Raw genomic sequence first — 24,382 nt, 5'->3', positions numbered from 1 at the left:
AAGAATGTTTTACAATTTGGATTTGTCATGGTTAGATTCAGGTTAAACATTTTTGACAAGAAGGTGTTGTGTGCTTCTCTGTGCACGTAATGTCACTTTGTCCCATTATTGATGATACTAAGTTTGATCATTTAGTTAAGTTTATGTCAGCTACATTTCTTCTTTGTAAAGGTACCTTTTTTCCTTTGTAATTAAGAAACTGTCTGTGGGATGATACTTTTAAGATTGTGTGACTCTTCTGTTCCTCAGCATTTTACCCAGTGGCATTAACATCCTTCGATGATCCTTGCCTGAGTCAGTTATTACGTGAGTGGTTGCAAAATGTTGCTTCTTTTATTCCTTCATTTACTAGTTGACATTGTTTTATAAGGAAGAGCTTTACTTCTTCCTTTCTTTTGTCTTAGATGATCACTATAGATTTTGTATTTTTAAAAACTTCTATGTTACAATTCATTGCTGTCAACATTAAAAATACTGACAACGTTCTGTATTAAAAATGCAGCAATTGTCGTAAATTTGGTCAATGGGAGCCCCTTCAAACTGACTTCTGTGTTCTTTGGACATGTCCCAGTCAGGTTTTGAGCACTTCCTTACACTCTGACATAACACGATGTTTTGGGCTCACTTTGTACTTTACTTGTCCCGGACCTGGAATCAATCATTTTTGCAAGCAACCCTGATTCCTTTAGGGGGGAATGGTTCTTTTAAAGGGGAACCACTTCTCATACTTAATTATCTATCTTTTGCTATCATTATGGGATCAGTTATTTCCAGTAAGAAAAAAAAAATAGAATGGATTCCAGATCTAACACCCTTCTCTGTCTTCCTAGATGTACTTCATAATAAAGTGTCTGAATTGAATTATTTCTTAGAATGAAGTGAGTTATAGTCAGCTGTGATTACTTGCCATGGGAGATGGGGTATTGTACAGAAAATGGGCATTGTCTTGGGTTTTTCTCCTAACTTAGTGGTGACATGTGAAGGTGAAAATAAATTTTCGTCCTTCTGCTCATGTAATCCAGGCTTTTTCTTCCTGTGGTGTAGTCACTTAAGAGTTGTTTTCCTCATTGTATCTTCTACTGTCTGAATCAAAATCTCCTTAGATAGGGAAGCTTCTAAACCAGGCCTTTCATACTTTGTGCTTTGACCACCTGAACTTGTGTTCATCTGCATATAGTATATTTTACATATTGGTCTGTGAATACAATCTAGGAAACTGCCATGAAGTTAAGGTGTTTACTGTATTGAACATTTTTGTTGGAGCATGGTTTTATGGCTCCTTATGAGGTCTGATGTTTTAGAAAATCCAAAATAGAATTAGCCTTAGAATTGGGATCTGGTGCACCCCAGTCACTATGGACCAACAACTTGAGAATGACCTGCTCTAGGACTCTACATGAAATGAGACATGTCGGTCCCTTCCACAACAACATTTTGCACTGAAGGTGAAACACATTAAACCTATCTATATCTTCCTTTGATGTGTAGACAGATAAATAAGCTGTAAGGAAAGTGATGATGTGCTATTTACATGTTCTGTTGAAATATTTAAAGTCTTTCCTATTAACCCTGTGGAAGAAATTTTGACTATATTTTTGGAGGGAGGAAGTTGGTCATTTACAGAAGTTTTAGATAATATTTTAATTAACACCATTACTAACCTATCAGTTGATTATATGGCTTATATATTTATTCTTTCATGTGGATGACTGCTTTAAGATTACTTAAGATATTAGCTGCCTGGCAACATAAAAGTACAGTTATTAAAATCAATTGTATGCCTTCCAACTATTTCTATTACTTGGCTAAATTTAGAACCATGTAGAGCTCCTGCAGAATTGAAATCTCTGGGGATTTTAATAGTCAAGACAGACAATATTCAGCCCTTTGGAGTAAGGAAGAAGAAAGGTAGCTTCAAATTAATTTTTGCACTGTCACCCAGACTACTTAATTAAGACGGAGAGTCCAGTGAAAACTCAGAACTGTTCTGAGATTTTTATTTGACTGTTGTGGAAAACTTGTTAAAGCCTAGGCTCTGGGTGTGAAAGGGAGAATTTTTTCCCTCCTAGGTGAATTGCTGGAGGCTATCCACCGTCCTTTCCCCAGTGTCTTCCCAAATTATGCTTGATAAGGACAGTTTGTATACTTCATCTGAGCTAGAGATCCGGTGAGCATTACACTTTGGTACTTGTGGGTGAGTTTTATGACACTGGAATTGTTTTTTTTCTGTTTTTTTCTCCCCAAATCCCCCCAGTACATAGTTGTATGTTATGGTTGTGGGTCCTTCTAGTTGTGGCCTGTGGGACGCCGCCTGAACGTGGCCTGACGAGTGGTACCATGTCCGCGCCCAGGATCCGAACTGGGGAAACCCTGGGCCACCGAAGCGAAGTGCGCGAACTTAAGCACTTGGCCACCAGGCCAGCCCCAACACTGGAATTGTTTTGCATGTGGGTGTATTCAGACTGGTATAGGATATTTTGAGGAGAAACTGAGTTACTCCATGTATATTTAACTGTACATGAAATATGAAAATCTGTTGATGGAATTGGGTAGGACCTCAACATAAGAAATAGCAAGTAAAAGGAGTGGTTATTTTGAGTAACTAATTTAAATATAAGTTAAAGTAGAGTAAGATACATATAGAGTGAATATGATGTGTTTGCTACCTGATTTGGCAATTGGAAATGTAGGACTTTGTTGCTACTATAGTAAGACATTTTAGGGGCACTGGAAAAAATGCCAAAAAAATTATTATAAATCAAGAAAAATTCTTAAAACTGGAATGTATTTTTTCTGACCCTGGATTTATACAAATGGTAAAATGTAAAAAAATTGAAAAACAAATCTACCTATTAGTCTCATTGAATTAAGCTGACATGCTTTTTTCCCCTCCTTTCCTTCCTGCTGGGGCTTCCCATAGGTGAGTTCTAGAAGAGGGGGACCTGTGTTCCTTGGAGAAAAGAGCTAGCCTCAAAGGACTCGATGTTTACTGAGGCACAATGTTATGAAGGAGGTAGTGGGATGATTTTTGTTTTCTTTTTGCTTATCTCTATTTACGAAGAACATGAATTTCTTTTATAACTAGAGGGAAAAATCAATTATTTAAAAGGGCTACAAATCAACTCTTAAAACTGGTAAGTCCTCTAATAGACTTGTTCTCCAGCACTCGATTGGTCTCCAGTTCACTGGTGAGTTCTTTGGTTCCTGGGCTTTGTGACTGTTTCACTGGGTAAGCTCTCTTTTTATATTGCAGCTGAAGTTCTTATTAAATAACTTCAAGGTATTTAATCAATCCCTTAGCTAAGAAAATTTCTATTTAAACCTAGTAATATATAATTCTCTTTCTATGAAAGAGTATAAATATGCCCATTTGAACTCTAGGAGTTTTCCTTAATTTGCTGGAGACCTAGCATTTTGATGTCACCAAAGGGACCCCTGTAAAATTTGAAGAAGACAGTATTAAATGTTTTACTAGAGTAAAGACTTAATTTTAGCATATAGTAGCCTTTGGGGTGACAAGGAAGAATATTGCCTTTTTCCATTGGTCTCAGGATTTTTCAGAGACAACTCGAGTGTTAGATATGGTACTTGGGACCATGAGAAGGCTTAGTATCATTCTAGGACTGTGCGATCAAAAATTTTTTGTATGTTAAAAGACTTTACTGTCTAGTGGCAGAGATAAAACATGAATATTTAATCATCAAAACACCAGCAGATATAATGGATTAGATTCTGTAATATAAACAATGCAGTAGAAGTTAGTTGAGCCTAACTAAATTACAAACAAATACAAAAGAAAAGAAAAATCAATATAGAAAGGGAGGGAAGAGGTAGGAACTGAACTGGGCTTCAAGAAAAGATTAGTATACCAAATTCATTTCAGGGGTCATATTTCAAACATATATATTTTTCTTTTTTTGATATTTGGCTTTTTAAAAAAACTTTATTATGTCAAACATTCAAAAGCAGTGGGAATAGTAAAATGAACCTCCATATGCAGTTATTAGCTTATGGCTAATCCTGTTTCTTCTGTACTCCTGCCACCCCCCTTCCTGATTATTCTGAAGCAAATCTGTGACATATTACTTCATCCATAGACATTTTGGTATATATCTCTAAAAAATAAGGACTTTAAAAGACGAAACCGTTTGTACATCTAAAATAATTAACAATAAATCCTTAATATTAAGTACCTGGTGTTCATATTTCCCTGATTGTATCATAATTTTTAAAATAGCCTGTGTGTTTAAAATAGGACCCAAATAAAGTCTGTACCTTAGTTGGTCAATATATATTTAAAATCTCTTAATCTAAAAGATTTTCCCTCCCTCTTTTTTTTCTTTGCAGTTTATTTCTTGAAGAAACTAGGTCATCTGTTCAGTAGTTTCCCACAGATGGATTTAGTGATTGACATCATAATGGTGTCATCTAACATGTTTCTCTGTCCCCTGTATTTTCTTCAAATTGGCAGTTATGTCTAGAGGCTCGATCAGATTCAAATTTGAAGTTTTTGGCTAGAATACTTTATAGTTGACTTTCATTAGGAGGAGGTGTGTGATGTCTGTTACTCTCATTTTTATGATGTCAGCAGCCATTGATGATCATTGTCTATATCCCTTCGTTGAACTTTATTAGAGGTTACTAAATGGTGATATTCAAATTCTATCATTTCTTTTTTTTCTTTTTTTTTTTTTGGTGAGGAAGATTGTCTCTGAGCTAACATCTTTGTCAGTCTTCCTCTATTTTATATGTGGGATGCTGCCACGGCTTGATGAACAGTATGTGGGTCTGCACCTGGGATCCGAACCCGTGAACCCCAGGCTGCTGTCGTGGAGCTTGTGGACTTAACCAGTAGCCACCGGGCCGACCCTGTATCATTTCTTAATTTGTTTTAGCTGGAATACTTTTATAAAGAGATACCTCCCTTGATCACCGATTTGGTTACTCTGACGTACAACTTGTGCAGGAAAGTCGAGACAAATTCTTGAGTCTTTCTTTTAATGAAGAGGTATTACCATTTTCAAAATAGTTCGTTCACTAATATCCTGCAAAAGTGACTGATAAGGCTTTTTAAAATTGTCATTATCAACTTTCCAATGTAAGCATATTTATGTGTTTCAACCAATTTCAGTTTTATCCTTATTGATGTCTCATTGATTGTTTCAGCTTGGCAAATGGGAATCTGCTCAAGTTGGCTGCAATGTCTTTTTGTTGTGATCCTATCATTCTTTGATAGTTTCTTTGTTTTCTGGCTGACATGATGTTCTCAGATCATCTATTACATTTCCATTCCTGGGCATGGATCAGCCATTGCCCCTAAAACCCTGTTTCCTTTATGGGGAAAAGATTTTTAGAGACCACAGTCTGGGTGCAAGAGGTACTCATTTGCTTAGTGGTTTGGTCATTGTTTCTTGCCATTTTCAGTAAACAAGCCTAGGAAATAAAGTGGCGTTTTAAAAAAAATGCTTTGCTTTTTTTTTTGGTGTGGAAGATTGGCCCTGAGCTAACATCTGTTGCCAATCTTCCTTTTTTTTTTTTTCTCCCCAAAGCTCCAGTACATTGTTGTATATCCTACTTGTAGGTCATTCTTGTTCTTCTATGTGGGATGCCACCACAGCATGGTTTGATGACCAGTGCTAGGTCTGCACCCAGTATTGGAACTGGCAAACCCTGGGCTGGCGAAGTGGACTACGTGTACTTAACCACTCGGCCATGGGCCGGCCCCTTTTTTTTTTTTTAAAGAAAGTATATCATGGGGCTGGCCCTGTGGCCGAGTGGTTAAGTTTGTGCGCTCTGCTTCAGCGGCCCAGGGTTTTGCCATTTTGAATCCTGGGCGTGGACATGGCACCACTTGTCAGGCCATACTGAGGCGGCATCCCACATGCCACAACCAGAAGGACCTACGACTGAAAATAGACAACTATGTACCGGGGGGCTTTGGGGAGAAAAAGAAAAAATAAAATCTTAAAAAAAAAAAGAAGTATATCACAAGTTCATATTAATATTTCCAATTAAGGTCAGGACTATAGATTTTCTGTTTACTGTCTTCAATCTTACAGAGATTGGCATTTTTCAAATTACAAAAATAATTGTAAGAAATTTAAATAATTCAAAAGTATGTAAGGTAAAAGATAAAGATCCTGACCCTACCCCAGAATCATTAGTTAACCACTGAACGCAAAGGCTTGCTTACTTCAGAGGCTTCATGGTGGCAGCTCTTATTCTCTGTCAGTTATAGATATCTGCTTTAGGCAGTATTGAACATATAGTTGAAAATTAGGGGTTGATATCTTTTGAGACTAGAGAAAAAATGAGAAGTTATTCCTTATGTAAAATGAAGATTCTTAGAGATTTTTAGATTTACTTTTTGGATTGGTATTACATTTACATGGTTCGAAATTCTAAGGATAGAAAAAAGTAGCGTGAAGTTTTCTTGCTCCTATAACCCACGTCATTCAATTCCTCTTTCCAGAGGCAATTAATATTACCAGTTTTTGTGCATTCTGTGTACTTTTAATCATGAAATATACATACACATGTAGACATGTATATATATTCTTTTTCTTCCTTATTAGAAAAATGATTCTGTCTTGCTCTTTTCACTTAGCGATATAACTTGTAAGTACGTCAAGAATTTCCTTATTCTTCATGTCTTCAGAGTCTTATGGGATGTGTTTATGTATTGCTTATTTTATCACTCTCTTGTTAAAGGACATTTTGATTTTTTCCCAGTCTTTTGCAGTTACAAACAGTGCTGCATGAATAATCTTGTATGTATGTCATTTTGCATATTTGGAATAATTGTTAAGATAAATTTCTAAAGGTATATACTTTTGTAATTTTTATAGATATTGTAAAATTGTCTTCCAAAAATATATGGAGTTTACATTTCTACCAGCAGTTGATTCAAGATTTGAGAGAGAGGATTTAGTCATGGTGCATATATACAAAATAACCAATTTGAAGTTGTTTCATCCCTGAGTGGAGCACTGAGCATTGCGTTGCATTTTAGCCTTGTTCATTCAACACACCATTAATTGAGTGTCTAGGAGTGTGATCTTCGCTCTCCACTGTAAGCAAATATAGTGGAGTAACTCGACCTGAGCTATCAGGGAAGGCTTTCTGGAGGAGCAGAGCCTTGAAGGGCAAGTAGGGCAGGGGAAATTCTAGATTAGCAGTTCTCAAACTTTTTGGTCTCTGACCTCTTAACTCTTTTAAAAATTATTACAGACTCTAAAGAACTTTTATTTATGTGGATTGTATTTACTGTATTAGAAATTAAAACTAAGAAAATATTTAAATATTTATTAATTCATTAAAATAATAAGCTCTTTACATATTAATATATAACTTTTTTAAAACAAAAAATTTAGTGAGAAGTAGGGATAGAGTTTTACATTTTTGCAGATCTCTTTAATGTCTGGTTCAATAGAAGACAGCTGGATTCTCATATCTGCATTCTGTTCTGTTCATTCTGCTGCATTCATTCTGTTACAATATGTCATTTTGGTTGAAATATATGAAGAAAATTCAGCCTCAGAGATATGTAGTTGGAAAAGAGAGGAATATTTTAATAACTTGTTCAGGTAATTATGAATGTTCTTTGATACTATATCCAAACTCAACAAGTGGTTATTTCCTGAAAGTTACTTGCAATGTAGAATCTGAAACCATGTTAATGAATTTTTGTACTTGGTGACATTAAAATCATTTATCTGTCTTGTACATTGAATGGCCCTTTTACCCGTGTATGATTTTTGAAACATCTTGAATTGGTTAATTGGAAAATAATGGTTCACTGAGTTATGCAGATTTTCCAAATGTTTGACATAGTTCATTATACAACTAAAAAAAAATCACATTCATTAATATCACCACCATTTCATCAGGAAAGTCTTAAAGTATTCAGAAGCTGTCAAGCTCACAGCAGATACACATTTTCAAAATTCTGATTTTAGCTTAAAAGCTTCAATTTTATCACTGGCAAGAAATACTATCATCATTTGTTTTCTTTCGTAACAGGCTCACTTTGTTCTTTTTATTTTATTTTATTTTTTTGAGGAAGATTAGCCCTGTGCTAACATCTGTGCCCATCTTCCTCTGTTTTATGTGGGACGCCTACCACAGCATGGCTTGATAAGCGGTGCTTAGGTCTATGCCCAGGATCCGAACCGGTGAACCTGTGTTGCTGAAGCGGAATGCACGAACTTAATCGCTGCACCACCAGCCTGGCCCCTCGTTCATTTTTGTGAAAAATATTGCCTCATACCCAAGTCTGAATAACCGTAGTTTGCCTGTCACTTGCTTCCTCAAGAAATAATAGTATTTCATGAAAAAAGTGGTTCAGCTTGCAGCTCAGTTGCTTTTCCTTGAGATTATTACTGTACTTTGATATGCAGCAGAAGTGCTTTATACTTACTTTCCATTTTGTCACTTAGAATATTAAAAAGACATGTACTCAAGGGTGGAAATTTAATAAAATTATTAATTTTTACTGCTTTATCAAGGACATTTGTGAGTAAAATTTATCGTTTCTTTTTTAAACTGCAAATGTGGGGTGATGAAAAATATGTTACTCATACAGTTTGATGCCCCTGCCTTCATTTATGCAAAGGCACTAGCAGTTAGACCTACATTGCTTTTGTCACCATGGTGAAAAAGGCAAATAGCGTCTTAGTGTTATTATGAAAAATAACATTTTGTTATTCTAAAAATAGTTTGACCTTGTAGACCTCCTGAGACCATACTTCGAGAACTGCTGTTCTAGATAGAGGGTGCATTATATATCCAGAGATACTGAAGTGAGAAAAAGCATAGCTTTCTAGGTCAACTGTAAGTAATTTGTTATGGAACGCAGGATGTGTGGAGAGAGAGAAGAGGTAGCCAGGGGCCAGATAATAAAGGAACTTAAGTACCCTGCTCAGGGGTGCAGAATTTATCCTATAGGCAGTGGGGAGTCTTTGAAGGATTTTAAGGAGGGATGTGTGTGTATAGTAGGGCTGTGGGTGGATGATGCCGTCATATTTGTGTTTTTCAAAGATCACCCTTATCACAGTGTAAGGAGGCTGGTGGAAAATGGTGAGGTCCTAAACTAAGGGACTGACTTGGCCATAGAGCCACAGAGGTCCAGGCTGTACAGACCAGTGCAGGGATTAGAGCATGTCCTTCCTAAAACAGAAGTGAGCCTAGCAGCATCTTGTTGGTTGGCTGGATGGGCAGGAGCACAACCAGCTGCTTATATCATCATGTCACTTAGAAGCTGTCCCTGCAAATACTCTTGTTTAGGCAGTTTTTTTCTGTAAGTAAACCTAATCGAATACCAGAAATGCTCTAGAAGCTCGTTTGCAAAAATGGCTTCCAAAGATAATCACTATTCTGATTTCTGTTACCGTAGATTAGTTTTATCAGTTTTTGATTTTCATATTAATAGAATCATACAGTTAGTATATACTCCGCATGTATCTTTTTTTGTTCAACATTGTCTTTGAGATTCATGAATGTAGTGGCATATAGCAATGGCTTGTTCTTTATCATTGCTATGTAATATTCCATTGTCTGACTATACTGTAAGTTTTCCATTGAGTTGTTTCCAGTTTTGGACTATAATGAATAATACTGCTATGAACGTTTTTTTTAATTTAATTTAATTTTAATTTTTTTTAAAGATTTTATTTTTTTTCCTTTTTCTCCCCAAAGCCCCCCAGTACATAGTTGTATATTCTTCGTTGTGGGTCCTTTTAGTTGTGGCATATGGGATGCTGCCTCAGCGTGGTTTGATGAGCAGTGCCATGTCCGCACCCAGGATTCGAACCAACGAATCACTGGGCCGCCTGCAGCGGAACGTGCGAACTTAACCACTTGGCCACGGGGCCAGCCCCTGCTATGAACGTTTTTGTACATGGCTTTTCATAGACATAAGCACTCACTTGTGTTGGTTATATACCCAGGAGTGGAATTGCTAGTTCATGGGATGTGTATATGTTTAAGTACTACCAGTTTTCCAAAGTGCTTGTATTAATTTATTCTCTTGCCAGCAATGTATGAGAGTTCTGGTTGTGCTATATCTTTGACTACCCTTAGTATTGTCAATCCTTTTAATTTTAAGTGGTCTGTTGGGAGTGTAGTGATGCCTTTTGTGGTTTTAATTTGCATTTCCCTGATGACCATTGATGTGGAATATCTTTTAATATGCATACTGGCCTTTGAAGTATTCTCTTTTGTGAAGTACCTGTTCAACTCTTGCCCATTTTAAAAATTGCTTTGTCTTTTTCTTTTTTTTTCTTTCTGCTTTTTCTCCCTAAATCCCCCCAGTACATAGTTGTATATTTTAGTTGTGGGTCCTTTTAGTTGTGGCATGTGGGACTCCTCCTCAGCCTAGCCTGATGAGCGGTGCCATGTCCGCATCCAGGAACCGAACCAGTGAAACCTTGGGCCGCCAAAGCGGAGTGCTCAAACCCAACCACTTAGCCACAGGGCCGGCTCCTTTTTCTTATTGAATTGTAGAAATTCTTTGTACATTTTGCATGAGTCCTTTGTGGGATATATAATATTGGCATATATCTTCTCCAGGTATTTACCATTGAGACAGATGCAGGAACAAATTGATTAATCTGAGTTTTTTATTGGAATTCTATGGCATATGTCTTATCAAAGGAGGGTAGTCCTGCATATTATTCTTGAGAGATTCCAGTTTCCTTACATGATGGGAATGGACGTTGCTGATTTTGTGTGGGTCACTATTAATGTTTTGAATTAGTCTCAGCTGATTGTGTGTGTTCTGTTATCTATTACTGTGGACCAAGCCACCCTTAGTGGCTTATAATAACTATTTATTTGCTTATGATTAAGTGGGCTGGCAATTTGGGCAGTGCTCATCTGTCTTGTCTTGCCTCTATTCCACATGGTACCTGCTGGGCTCACTCATGTGTTTGTGTTCACTTGGCAGGTTGGCTAGGTGAAGTTGTGCCTGGATAGTCTCACTCCAACATTGTCCAGCATTGGGCTGGAGCTGCCATCCAGGGTGCTATGGCCTCTCCTGCGGGCTGTCTTAACTTCCTTGCATGGTGTCTAGGTTCCAAGAGGGCGAGAGTGGAAGGTCTCTTAAGGCCTGGGCTCAGAAATTGAGCAGTATCATTCATACTGCATATTATTGGATAAAGCAAGTCATGAGGCCAGCTCAGATTCAGGGGGTGGGGAAAGGAACTCTACTTCTTGATGGGGATTGCCGCAAATAATTTATCGCCATGTTTAATCTATAACAGTGGGCATCGTTCTTCCTTGTTCCTCTTTCTCTTTCCCTCTCTCTCTCTCTTTCTCTCTTTCTTCCTCCCTTCCTCCCTCCCTTCTGTTTAAATGTAGTGGATAGTTTGTGGTTTTTTTGTAATTGCCTGACTTGTATTTCTTCTTGAAGTTCATCTTAGAACAAAGCTTACTGGGTTAAAGGATGTCTTCTGAGATTACTTGGTGTGGCCAAGGATTAGATATTTTCAAGTCCTGACTTTGCAACTGTTTTCCAAATTACCGTAATAATATCAAACATCTGTTAATGCTGAAGCAATTTCTTCCCCAGGTGGTTTTGATCTTTTTAAATCCTTTTTTAAAGAATTGGTAATTGCTGAGGGTTAACACTCCGGTCCTTTTATGGGCTCTGTTCCCCGCTCCTCCATGTCTTGTTAGTCATCCAGAGTTACTAATAGGCGCCTGAAATGACAGGTTTTTAAAAAAATTTTCCAAAGGTGCTCAATGAAGTCAGGAAGGGAAAGGCTTCATAGCAGGAGAAGGTGTCTGGATTGCAGTTCTCCTGAGTAGACAGTGTTTTTATATATGAAATAAACAAGAGTCTTGGGCAAGGTGGAGATGTCAGTGACCTGTCAGCCCGTCGGGATGAATCAGCTGAAGTCCTAGATGAGGTGACAATGTCAGCACAATGAGCCCCTTGCCCTGAGTTTATTGGGCCTCTCACTAAGGTAGCTGTCATAGCCCTTATTTTAGAGAAAAGTCAGAGTCATTGTTCAAGATTCAGCTGACTTTAAACATTATTTATTTTGGAAGGGGAAGGTCACTTTCAGTATAGGAGCACCATGGGAAGTGACATGCGGCTGTTCTTCAGATTATAGCCATTTTGGTGTGCCCAAGTGTTACAGTTGTTAAGATCCAGGTGACTAGAGGCTATTCTCCTTTTCCAAGTAAGTTTAATTAATTGCCTTGGGTCCCAGATAAGTAGATTTGTTAACTGTAGTTTCTGATTTATCTATTGCCCAAACCCAGTGATAATTTGATAGGAATAGGAACTCAAAGGTGGCATTTTATTGCAAAAGATGGATGTTGGCTGCTAAATGCAGCTGATTAGAAGGCTAGGACAAAAGTATCTGTTTTTATGGTGACAGGGTCATTATTAAGGCTTTATAGAATGCACCACTAGTCAGATGGCTGAACTGAATCTTCCCACTCCTGTAAGGTTATCTTTAAGGCGTTTGGAGTGCTTCACAGATCTCTCATCAACCGTGATTCTTTCACAGGCATTTGCAGCTTGGGTCAGTTTAGCCTGGTTGTTCTGGGCTGTGAGGCACTCCTCACTACAATGCTGGTAGCCAGATCTTTGGCAGTTGCTGCTGCCACAGACCCAGAGAACAGTGTTGCCGGATAGAATTGCCATCTTATTTTCTGAGTACACATTCTACCTTCTGAGGAAGGATGGGAGCTTTCGGTGAATACAAGGCAAGTTGTTAGAATGAGCAAGAGAATACAGGCTTTTGACAGCTGGGCCATCTTATTGGCTGTACAAGTAAGTTTTAAAAAACCTAAGTTTACTTCAGAAGTGGTACTTAGCTTTGTAAATGAATCAAACAATTAGAAAATGGTTTCAGTGCTTATTATATGTCAGGCACTGTTTGGCACTGGAGGTATGGATATGAATAAGACACGAAAAATTTCTGCCCTCAAAGAGCTTACATTCTTGTTTGAAAAAATAGACAATTTTCAAATAAATAAATAAGACAATTACAGATTATGATAAGTGCTGTGAAGGAAATAGATGTGATGATGTGATTGAGAGTCCTGGAGAAGGGGATATATCAGATTGGGTGGTCAGGGAAGACCACTTCGTAGTGACATGAAGTATTACTTGAAAGGAGGCAGAACAGCATTTCCTTGATGGGAGAGAAGTGTTCTAGGCAAGATGAACCACAAATACAAAGGCCTGGTGAAGAGTATGTGGTTTGGTGTGTTCAAGAATAGGCAGGGGCCAGATTTTGTAGGGATCTATAGCCCTTGCTTGGGATGATGGGAAGCCATTGTTTGGAGGAAGCTGGTTGAGCAAGAAACCTGAATGATCTGATTTACATTTTTAAAAGACCACTCGTGCTTCTCTGGGGAGAACAGCAGAGGCCCAGAGTGGAATTAGAGAGACTAGTTAAGAGGGTGTTGCATTTTATTAAAAAACTGCAAGGTGGATGGGGGTTGTAGAGGGTGGACAACAGAAAGGAACTGAACTTCTTTTAGAAAGTATTCCACTTTTAATTTTGTTAAGATTACAAATAGGCCAAGAAAACCATCACAGCAATAAGTACTAGTGTGTGCTTTGAATTATGTTGCTCCTGATTCTCTGACTCAGAGTTGGGGAAGTGATCTCTTGGTGTGGCAAGCCTCTCAGTGTGAACCCTCTGTGCCCGCTTAAAAATCAGACACTACTGGGCATGGCTTGAGGGGCTGTGAGCAAAGGCAACTAGTAATTTCTTTGCATAGGGGAGAACAAGGCATTTCCTGGGAAAAAATTAACCATACAAGCAATGTTTCAGGATCAGGGTTGGTAGTGAAAAGAGGAAGGGCAATATCCTCTACCCATGCCTGGCAACCCTAACCAAGCTTCCACACATCTCTGATGCCAGAGCCCTGAGGTCTAGGGGCTCTGAAGAAACTAGAAGAGCTTTTTCGTAGAAATCTTAGTATGATATTGGGAAGGCAGATGTTAGTGATGTGATATTCATGGGATGGTGTAAAACAAAATGATGAGTTAGGGATACTCCTCACTTCAGCGTAGGACACAGTGGGGTTGGGTATTTTGAGGGCTTCCAAGAACACAGACTGGCTTGGGTATATTAAGGGTTCCAGTGGTGGCACTCAGCACTCAGGGTTCCTAAGGTGGATTAAGCAGCAGCCAGCCTTCAGACTCCTGTAATAGCAATAATAATAATAATAATAATAATAATAATAATAATAATAATAAATACTGCAGTTGGGGTGAGGAGATATTAAATTTTGTGTTTGCAGTATTTATTTCTACTTGAAAAATTCTGTCTCTGGCCTCTCTTAACTTTTGCTTCTCACCTACTAAGAGAGATTCTAGACCTCTTAGCTCAGTTTCTAGATCTATTTTGTAAAAGGATAATGGGTAAAAAAATAGCTGAAGATTTCTAGGAGTAAAACTGGATGATTACTTTATATTAGAAAGTGGACTGAGAACTGCTTGTAGGGGATCAATAGAGGGGAAAGAGCCAAATGAGCAGAGTGTTTTATTGTGAAGTAAGAGTAGGGATGTATGTAGAGGGTTCAGGACAAGCATGGTTATGAGAAACATTGTGAGCAAAAGGAATTGGGAAAGAAGATATTAAGGAGCTGCTGTGGATTTTGAAATAGATCTCTTTATTTTGAGAGTGTCAATATATTAAGATTTAAATTGCTTTTAACTTACTTTTGTTTTTTGTTTTTTGTTTTTTGAGGTTAGACTTGTTTCTTATATGTGATGCCATTCCAGCACTGGACTCATGGAGGCTGAACATTTATGCAGGTAATAATAGGTAACGTTTGTGGAGAACTTTTTATGTGCAGACAACAAACTTAGTGCTGTACTTGTATTCTCATTTAATCCTCTCACAACCTCATGAGGTTGCAAATGTTATTGTACCTATTTAATAGATGAAGAAATTGAGACATTGAGAGTCCATCAAGATTGAGTTCAGCTGAATTAAAAAATAAAGGCTCCTGGTGTAGTGGAAGTGAGAGATGATGGTAGCTTGGGTTAGATAATGTCATTCCTCACCTGGCATAAATATCATGAATGTAAAGTGGTTTGGACTGATTAAACTTCACCCCCATTTCCATAACTTTCTCCCACTAGTGAATGCATCATACTTTTGTTTGTCTTTAAAACAGTGGACATACTTTTTGGTAAAGAAAAATCCAGCGTAGGGTTTTAACCTTAAAACTTATCTAACTTTTTAGAAAGTAGATAAAAAGTTTTGAAATAGTTTAAATTTATTTGAGTAAATATCTACAAAAGGTAAATATCTATAACTAGGAGATTCTTAAGAGGTGATTAATATAGATAATAGGAGTCTTTTTGTTAATTTTGTCACACTTGAGATATTGTTCACAGGTATTTTTAGCTTTTAGGAACCTTATTAGGGTTTCTTGTAGGACCTTTCTTGGTGTATCTAAATGCTTATTTACAGATCACGTTAACCGTAGTACTTGCCAGAAGTGGGAGAGTTTCTAGCACTACTGACTGAAGATCAGTCAAAAATGATTGAGCATCTCCGAAATTATAATGTAGGTTAATGGAAGTATTTTTAAGTTTATAAAAATACAAATTTATATGCTACTTTCAGTGGTCCCCATGTTTAATTTTGCCAGGTGTTGTCTGTACATTCAGCAGTAAAGTAAAACTGCTTTTTATTACCACCTTATCAGTGATTGAGTGGTGAGCATGAGTATGTTGCCCTATTTCCCCTTTGCCTATCTTTTTCAAAAAAGAGCTTAATTGAGGTACAATTGACTGTACATATTAAATAAATAAACTATACATAGTAAAAGTGTACAATTTGTTAAGTTTTAACATCTGTGTTCATCCATGAAACTATCACCACAATCAAGATATTAGATGTATTCATCACCCCCACAAATTTCCTTATCCCTATTTGTAATCCTTCCCCTAACCTTCATGATCTCCAGGCCACCGCTCATCAACTTTCTGTCACTATAGAATAGTTTAGATTGTCTAGAGTTTTATATAAATGGAATTGTAAAGTGTATACTTACATTTATTTATTTTTGGTTTGGTTTTCTTTACTAAGCATAATTATTTGGAAGTCCATCTATATTGTTGCATGTATCAATAGGTCATTCCTTTTTATTGCTGAGTTGCAATCTCTTTTATAGCTATAACACAATTTATTTATCCATTCATTTGCTGATGCACATTTGGGTTGATCCAGCTTTTGGCAATTACAATAAAGCTATGCTATGAGTATTTGTGTACAAATCTTTGTATGAACATACACTTTTTTCCCTCCAAGTGGATTTCTTTTTTTTAATTGAAGTGAAATTCATATAACATATAATTAACAATTTTAAATTATACAGTTCAGTGGCTTTTAGTGTATTTACAATGTTATGTAACCAGTAACTCTCTTCGGTTTCAAAACTTTTTCATCGTTCCATAAACCAGCCCAAATCCATTAAGTAATCACTCCCTATTCCCCTGTCCACCCTATCACCTGGTAACTTCTAATCTGCTTTCTGTCTCCATGGATTTACCTAGTCTGGATATGTCATATAAAAGGAATCAGACAATATATGACCTTTCGCATCTGCTTCATTCATTTAGTGTAATGTTTTCGAAGTTCAACCAAGTTGTAGCATGTACCAGTACTTTGTTCCTTTTTATGGCTGACTAATATTCCATTGTGTGGATATATCACATTTTGTTTATCCATTCATCCATTGGTGGAGATCTGATTTGTTTACACTTTTTGGGTACTATGAATAATGCTGCTATAAACATTTATGTACAAGTTTTTGCGTGGGCATATGTTTTCATTTCTCTTGGGTATATACCTAGGGGTGCAATTGCTGGATCATATGGTAACTCTGTCTTTAACATTTTAAGGAACTGTCAAACTGCTTCCAAAGTGGCTGCACTATTTTACATTCCCACCAGTAGTGTATGAGGGTCCCCATTTGTCTACCCTCACCAAACTTCTTATTGTCTGTGTTTCTGATTCTTGCCATCCTAGTGGGTGTCACATAGTATCTCCTGGTTTTGATTTGCATTTCCCTGATGACAGAATGATATTGAGCATCTTTTCATGTACTTGTTGTCCCTTTATATATCCTTTTTGGAGAAATGTATACTTAAATCCTTTGCTTTTTAAAAAATTGGATAATTTGTCTTTTTATTATTTATTTTATTTTATTTGTTTTGTGAGGTAGATTGCCCTAGAGCTAACATCTGTTGCCAATCGTCCTCCTTTTGCTTGAGGAAGACGGTCCCTAAGCTAACATCTGTGCCCATCTTCCTCTGTTTTGCACATGGGATGCTGCTACAGCATGGCTTGATGAGCGGTGTGTAGGTCCATGCCCAGAATCTGAACCCATGAGCCCTGGGGTGCCAAAGCAGAGTGTGCAAACCTAACCACTGTGTCACTGGGACCACCCCAAATAACTTGTCTTTTTATTATTGAGTTGTAAGAATTCTTTTTTCTGGATACAAGCACTTTATTCGATACATGATTTGCAAGTATTTTTTCCCATTCTATGAGTTGTCTTTTCACTTTCTTGATGGTTTTGCTTAAGACAACAGTTTTAAGTTTGATGAAGTCCACCTGATCTATTTTTTCTTTTGTTGCTTATACTTTTAGTGTCATGTCTGAGAAGGTTTTGCCTAGCCCTAGGCCACAGAGATTTATTCCAGTGTTTTCTTTTAAGAGTTTTATAGTTTTAGATGTTAACATTTAGGCCTGTGATCTATTTTGAGTTAATTTTTGTGTATGATGTAAGGTATGATTCAAATTTTATTTTTTTATTCATAGATATCTACTTGTTCAAGCACCATTTGTTGAAAAGACTATCCTTGGCCTATTTGATTGCCTTGGCACACTTGTAGAAAATGAGTTGACCATAAATGTAAGGGTTTATCTCTGGGCTTTCAATTCTGTTTCACTATGACACTGTTTTGATTACTATAGTTTTCTGTGGTAAGTTGAAATTGAGAAATATGAGTCCTCCAGTTTTGTTCTTGTTTGTCAAGATTGTGTTGTTTATTCTAGGTGCCTTGCATTTCCATGTGAATTTTAGAAGCAGTTTGCCAGTTTCTGCAAAAAGCCCAGCTGGGATTTTGGTAGGGATTGCATTGAATCTGTAACTCAATTTTGGGAGTGTACCGTCTTAGCAGTATGAAGTCTTCCAATCCGTTAACATGGGATATCTTCCCCTTATTTAGATCTTCTTTAATTTCGATCAGTAATAGTTTGTGGTTTTCAATATACAAGTCTTACACTTTTTTTAAAATGCTACTCCATTACACTTCTTTTGTTAAGTTTATACCTAAGTATTTATTTTTTTTTGTTACTATTGTGAATGTTTGTTTCCCCGCAATTTCATATTTGGATTGTTTTTTGCTTATATATAAAAATACAGTTAGACTGAAGTCATATTAAGCATCTTTTCTGACCATAATGCTGTGAAACTAGAAGTCAACTACAAGAAAAAAGCTGGGAAAGTGACGAATTTGTGGAGACTAAACAACATGCTACTTGAACAACCAATGGATCATTGAAGAAATTAAAGGAGAAATCAAAAAATATCTGGAGACAAATGAAAATGAAAACACACCATAAGAACTCATGGGATGCAGCATAAGCAGTCTTAAGTGGGAAATTTCCTAGCAATATGGGCCTACCTTAACAAATAAGAAAAATTGCAAATAAGCAATCTTAAACTACTCATATTCAACACAGTACTGGAGGTTTTGGCCAGAGCAATTAGGCAAGAAAAAGAAATAAGCAGTATCCAAATTGGCAATGAAGAAGTGAAACTCTTGCTATTTGCAGATGACATGATTTTATATATAGAAAACCCTAAAGAAACCATCAGAAAACTATTAGAAATAATCCACAACTACAGCAAAGTTTCAGGGTACAAAACAAACTTACAAAAATCATTGCATTTCTATATTCTAATAACAAACTAACAGAGAAGTCAAGAACACAATCCCATTTACAGTGGCAACAAAAAGAATAAAATATCTAGGAATAAATTTAACCAAGGAGGTGAAAGACATATACAATGAAAACTATAAGACATTATTGAAAGAAATCAATGATACATAAAGAAATGGGAAGATATTCCATGCATATGGATTAGAAGAATAAACATTGTTAGAATGTTCATACTATGTAAAGCAATCTACAGATTCACTGCAATTCCAATCAGAATCCCAATGACGTTCTTCATGGAAATAGAACAAAGAATCCTAAAATTCATATGGGGCAACAAAGGACCCTGAGTAGCTAAAGCAATCCTGAGAGAAAAGATCAGAGCCGGAGGTATCACAGTTCCTGACTTCAAAATATACTACAAAGCTGTAGTAATCAGAACAGCATGGTGCTGCACAAAAACAGACACAGAGATCAATGGAAGAGAATTGAAAGCCCAAAAGTAAACTTCACATCTACATAGCTAATCTTCAACAAAGATGCTAAGAACATACAATGGAGAAAGGAAAGTCTCTTCAATAAACAGTGTTGGGAAAACTGGATAGCCACATGCAAAAGAATGAAAGTAGACAAAAATTAACTCAAAATAGATGAAAGACTTGAAGGTGAGACATGAAACCATAAAACTCCTATCCATTTACATTTAGGGTGATTATCGATATATGAGGGCTTAGTACTGCCATTGTATCACTTGTTTTCCAGTTCTCCTGCATTTCCTTTGTTTCTTGTCGTGTGTGTTTTGGCCTACCCATGGAATTATATAGTTTTTTATGATGTGTTTCTTTGTTTTCTCCTTATTTATTATTTGTGTCTTCTACTTTTTTGTTTAGTGGTTACCATGAGGTTTGTATTCAGAATCTCGTGTATAATATAGGCCATTTTCTGATGGCCTATTTCCTCAGTCTAAACCGATTCAATCCCTTTCCTCCTCCCCTCCTAAGTTGTTTTTCTCATACCTTATTCCATCTTGTGTTGTGAGTTTGTGGTTAAAATGACAGGATTATTTTTGTTTTTGGTGTTTTCCTTCCCTTTATCTTTAATGCTATACTTGAGTATTTGCTGTCTTATTCTGATTCTGTCTACCTATTTATCTCCTTACTCCGTCCTTTGTAACCCTTTCTCCCTGTTTTTTTGCCTCAGGTATGAGGGCCTTCTTGAGGATTTCTTGTAATGGGGAGAGGTCTCATGGCTACGAACTCCCTTAACTTTTGTTTGTCTGGGAAAGTTTTTATTTCTCCATCATATCTGAAGGATATTTTTGCTGGATAGAGTATTCTTGGCTGAAACTTTCTGTCTTTCAAAGATTTGAACATGTCATTCCATTCTCTCCTAGCCTATAAGGTTTCTGCAGAGAAATCCTCTGAAAGCCTGATAGGGGTTCCTTTGTAGGTTATTTTCTTCTGCCTTGCTACCCTTAGTATTCTTTCTTTGTCATTAATTTTTGCCAGTTTTACTATTATATGCCTTGCAGTAGGTCTTTTTGCATTGACATATCTAGGAGATCTGGAAGCCTCTTCCACGTGAATATCCATCTCTTTCCCTAGGTTTGGGAAGTTCTCTGCCATTCTTTCTTTGAATACTCTTTCTACGCCATTCTCCTTCTCCTTCTGGAACATCTGTAATTCTTATGTTGCATTTCCTGAGTCGGATATTTCTCTGAGACTTTCTTTCTTTCTTTCTTTCTTTTTTTTTTTGAGGAAGATTAACCCTGAGCTAACTGCTCCCAATCCTCCTCTTTTCTCTGAGGAAGACTGGCCATGAGCTAATATCCATGCCCATCTTCTTCTACTTTATATGTAGGACACCTACCACAGCATGGCATGCCAGGCAGTGCCATGTCTGCACCTGGGATCTGAACCAGTGAACCCTGGGTTGCCAAAGTGGAATGTGTGCACTTAACCACTGTGCCACCAGGCCAGCCCCTCTCTGAGACTTTCTTCATTTCTTTTTAGTCTTAGTTCTCTTTCCTCCTCTGTCTGGAGCATTTCAACATGTCTGTCTTCAGTTATGCTGATACGCTCCTCTATGATGTCAATTTGAGCATTGAGGGACTCTGTATTTTGTTTTATTTCTCCCATTGTGTCTTTCATCTCTAATATTTGATTGATTCTTCTTCATAGTTTCAATCTCTTGTGAAGTAGCTCCTGAACTCATTGAATTGTTTCTCTACATTCTCTTTTACCTCATTGAGTTTTTTGATGATAGCCATTTTGAATTCTTTGTCATTTAGATTACATATTTCTGCATCCTCAGGACTGAATTCTGGGTACTTGTCATTTTCTCTCTGGTCTGGAGATTTGATAGAATGTTTGATATTGCTAGAGGGGGTGGCTTTGTTTTTATGCATCCTGGTATTGTTTGGTCGCAGGTACCTCCTATCCCCACTGAGTGGGGGTCAAGAGCTGTGTATCCTGAGCCCTCTGCCTTCAGCCGAGATCCCCAGCGGTGGAGCTGTGCTGGGCGGGTGGGAGGAGGGGCGCCTTCTCCTGTGTGCTCTCAGGGTTTTCTCACTCTGCTCTCGCTATCTGCTCTCCTGGGGTGTTGGCTTGATGAGTTCACCCCCCGCAAAAGCTTTTGCCCTGGTAGAGGGCTTCCCTCTAGGCTGCAGAGACCCTTAGGGATCCTTGATGTTCCCACAAATGAACGTCCCTTCCCCTGTTCCTTCCCTCTCAGAGGCCTCCCATGGTCCCGGATTGCAGTCTTTAGAGGAGGGAGCGAAGTTTTCTCTTACACCTTTCCACCTCCTCTAAGGGGGGCTCCAACCTCTCCGCCCTCCATTGTATGGCTGCGTGTGTGTCTTCAACATTATTTGTGTTGTGTTTGGGTGTCCTCTGTTGGAGTATGGATGATTTTTCCTTGTATGTTGAAGGGGGAAGATTACTGGGAAAGTTTACTCTGATGTTACTCTCCATAAAACTCCTAAAAGAAAATATAGGCAGTACACTCTTTGGCATTGGTCTTAGAAACATCTTTTTGAATACCATGTCTACTCAGGCAAGGGAAACAAAAGAAAAAGTAAACAAATGGGACTTCATAGGACTAAAGAGCTCCTGCAAAGCAATGGAAATCAGGAACAAAATGAAAAAGCAGCCCACCAACTGGGAGAAAATCTTGCAAATCATATATCTGACAAAGGGTTAATCTCCAAAATATATAAAGAACTCATATGACTCAACAACAAAAAACAAACAACCTGATCAAAAAATAGGCAGAGCATATGAATAGACATTTTTCCAAAGAAGATATACAGATGGCCAACAGGCACATGAAAAGATGTTCAACATCACTAATTCTTAGGGAAATGCAAATCAAAACTACACTGAGATATCATCTTACACCTGTTAGAATGGCTATAATTACCAAGACAAAAAATAATATGTTGGAGAGGATGTGGAGAAAAGGAAACTCATACACTCCTGGTGGGAATGCAAACTAGTGCAGCCGCTATGGAAAACAGTATGGAGATTTCTCAAAAAATTAAAAATAGAAATACCATATGACCCAGCTAGCCTGCTCCTGGGTATTTATCCAAGTAATTTGAAATCAACAGTTCAAAGAGACTTATGCACCCCTATGTTCATTGCAGCGTTATTCACAATAGCCGAGATGTGGAAGTAACCCAAGTGCCCAAACAATTGATGAATAGATAAAGATGTGTGAATATATATATATATATATATATATATATATATATATATACACACAATAGAATGTTACTTAGCCATAAGAAGGGCAAATCGTCCCATTTGCAACACCATGGATGGACCTCGAAGATATTATGTTAAGTGAAATAAGCCAGGCAGAGAAAGACAAATACCGTATAATTTCACTTGTACGTGGAAGATAAACAAACACATGGACAAAGAGAACAATGTACTGGTTACCAGAGAGGAAGGCGGTTGGGGGTGGACATAGGGAGTAAAGGGGCACATATGTTTGGTGATGGACAGATAATAATGTACAACTGAAATTTCACAATGTTATGAACTTTTATGACCTCAATAAAATAAATACAATCAATTTTTGTATATTGACCTTCTATCTTGGAACCTTGCTGAACTTGTTTATTCGTTTTTAGTGGATTTCTTAGGATTTTCTACATACAGATCATGTCATTTGCAAATGGAGATTGTTTTACTACTTCTTTTCCAATCTGAATGCTTTTGCTTTCTTTTTCTTCACTCATTGCCCTAGCTAGAATCGCCAGTGCAATGTTGAATAGAAGTGGCAAAAGTGGACATCCTTGACTTGTTACTGATCTTGGGGTGAATGCGTTCAGTCTTTCACTGTTAAGTATGATGTTATTTATGTGGTTTTGTAGATTCCCTTTATGAGATATTCCTTAGTGACTGCCCTGGGGATTACGATTAATGTCTTAATTTGTAGGAATGTAGTTCAATTAATACCAACTCAATTATAGTAGTATACAAGACTTTGTATCTATATGTTTCTGTTCCCTCTCCCCTCTTTTGTGCTATTATCATAGAGATTACATCTTTATATGTTGTTTGCCCATTAACAGATTTATAATTATAGCTTTATGCAGTTGTCTTTTAAATCAGATAGAAAAAAAGAGTCACAAACAACAAATATATTTATACTGTCTTTTACATTTACCTATGTAGTTACCTTTACCACTACTCTTTATTTCTTCATTTGGATTTGAATTACTGCGTAGTGTTCTTTTATTTCAGCCTGACTGTGTCTCTTTAGTATTTCTTGTAGACTAGATCTGCTAGTGATGAGTCCTCTCATTTTTATGTGGGAATGTCAATTTCTCCTTCATTTTTAAAGGATAATTTTGCTGGATATAGAATTCTTAGTTGATATCCTTTTTGTTTTTTTCAACACTTTGAATATGTCTTCTCACTGCCTTCTGGCCTCCATGGTTTCTGATGAGCTTCTCAGATTTGTAGACTTAGTGTTTTAAATTAAATTTGAGAAATTTTTGGCCATTATTTCATTATATATTCTTCCTTCCCTTAGCTCTCCTCTCACAGGACTCCCAGTATCATTTGTTGCTATCTTTGATGTTGTCCCACAGGCCTCTGGGGCCTTCTTCATTCTTTATTCTTTTTTCTTTCTCTTCCTCAGACTGGATAACAGTGATTGACCCAGCTTCTAGTGTATTGATTCTTTCTTCTCCCTGCTCACATCCTTTGTCTAACCCCTCTATTAATGTGATGTTTTTCATTTTCATTATTGTACTTTCCAAGTCCAAAATTTCTATTATTTCCTTTTTACAATTTCTGTCTTCTATTAATAATCTGTTTTTGGTGAGACATTGTTCTCATACTTTTCCTTTAATTCTTTAGTCATAGTTTCCTTTCCTTTTTATTTCTTTTCTCTTTTTTTTTTTCTACTGAGGAACATATGGCCTGAGCTAACAT

The 24,382-nt window shown here is 37.1% G+C and overlaps 1 protein-coding gene across 28 annotated transcripts in view; it reads left to right on the top strand.

The window, feature by feature from the left end:
- The window catches only part of R3HDM2 (R3H domain containing 2), a 124,348-nt gene that overhangs the window by 14,637 nt on the left and 85,329 nt on the right, over positions 1–24,382 (top strand). For 13 of the 28 annotated variants that reach the window (XM_023643841.2, XM_023643863.2, XM_070271780.1 and 10 more), the window contains exon 2: positions 14,723–14,785. The exons of 6 other annotated variants lie outside the window; for them this stretch is intronic. The gene's annotated coding sequence lies outside the window, so the exon portion shown is untranslated. Of the gene's footprint in view, positions 1–14,717; positions 14,786–24,382 lie in introns of all 28 variants that reach the window. 9 more of the 28 variants (XM_070271771.1, XM_070271763.1, XM_070271751.1 and 6 more) reach the window with 1 other exon arrangement.

This window comes from Equus caballus, chromosome 6 (genome assembly GCF_041296265.1).
Source record: "Equus caballus isolate H_3958 breed thoroughbred chromosome 6, TB-T2T, whole genome shotgun sequence".
NCBI classification, from domain to species: Eukaryota; Metazoa; Chordata; class Mammalia; order Perissodactyla; family Equidae; genus Equus; species Equus caballus.
Note: the sequence above shows the minus strand (reverse complement) of the source record. Positions and strands in the feature narration are given on the sequence as shown.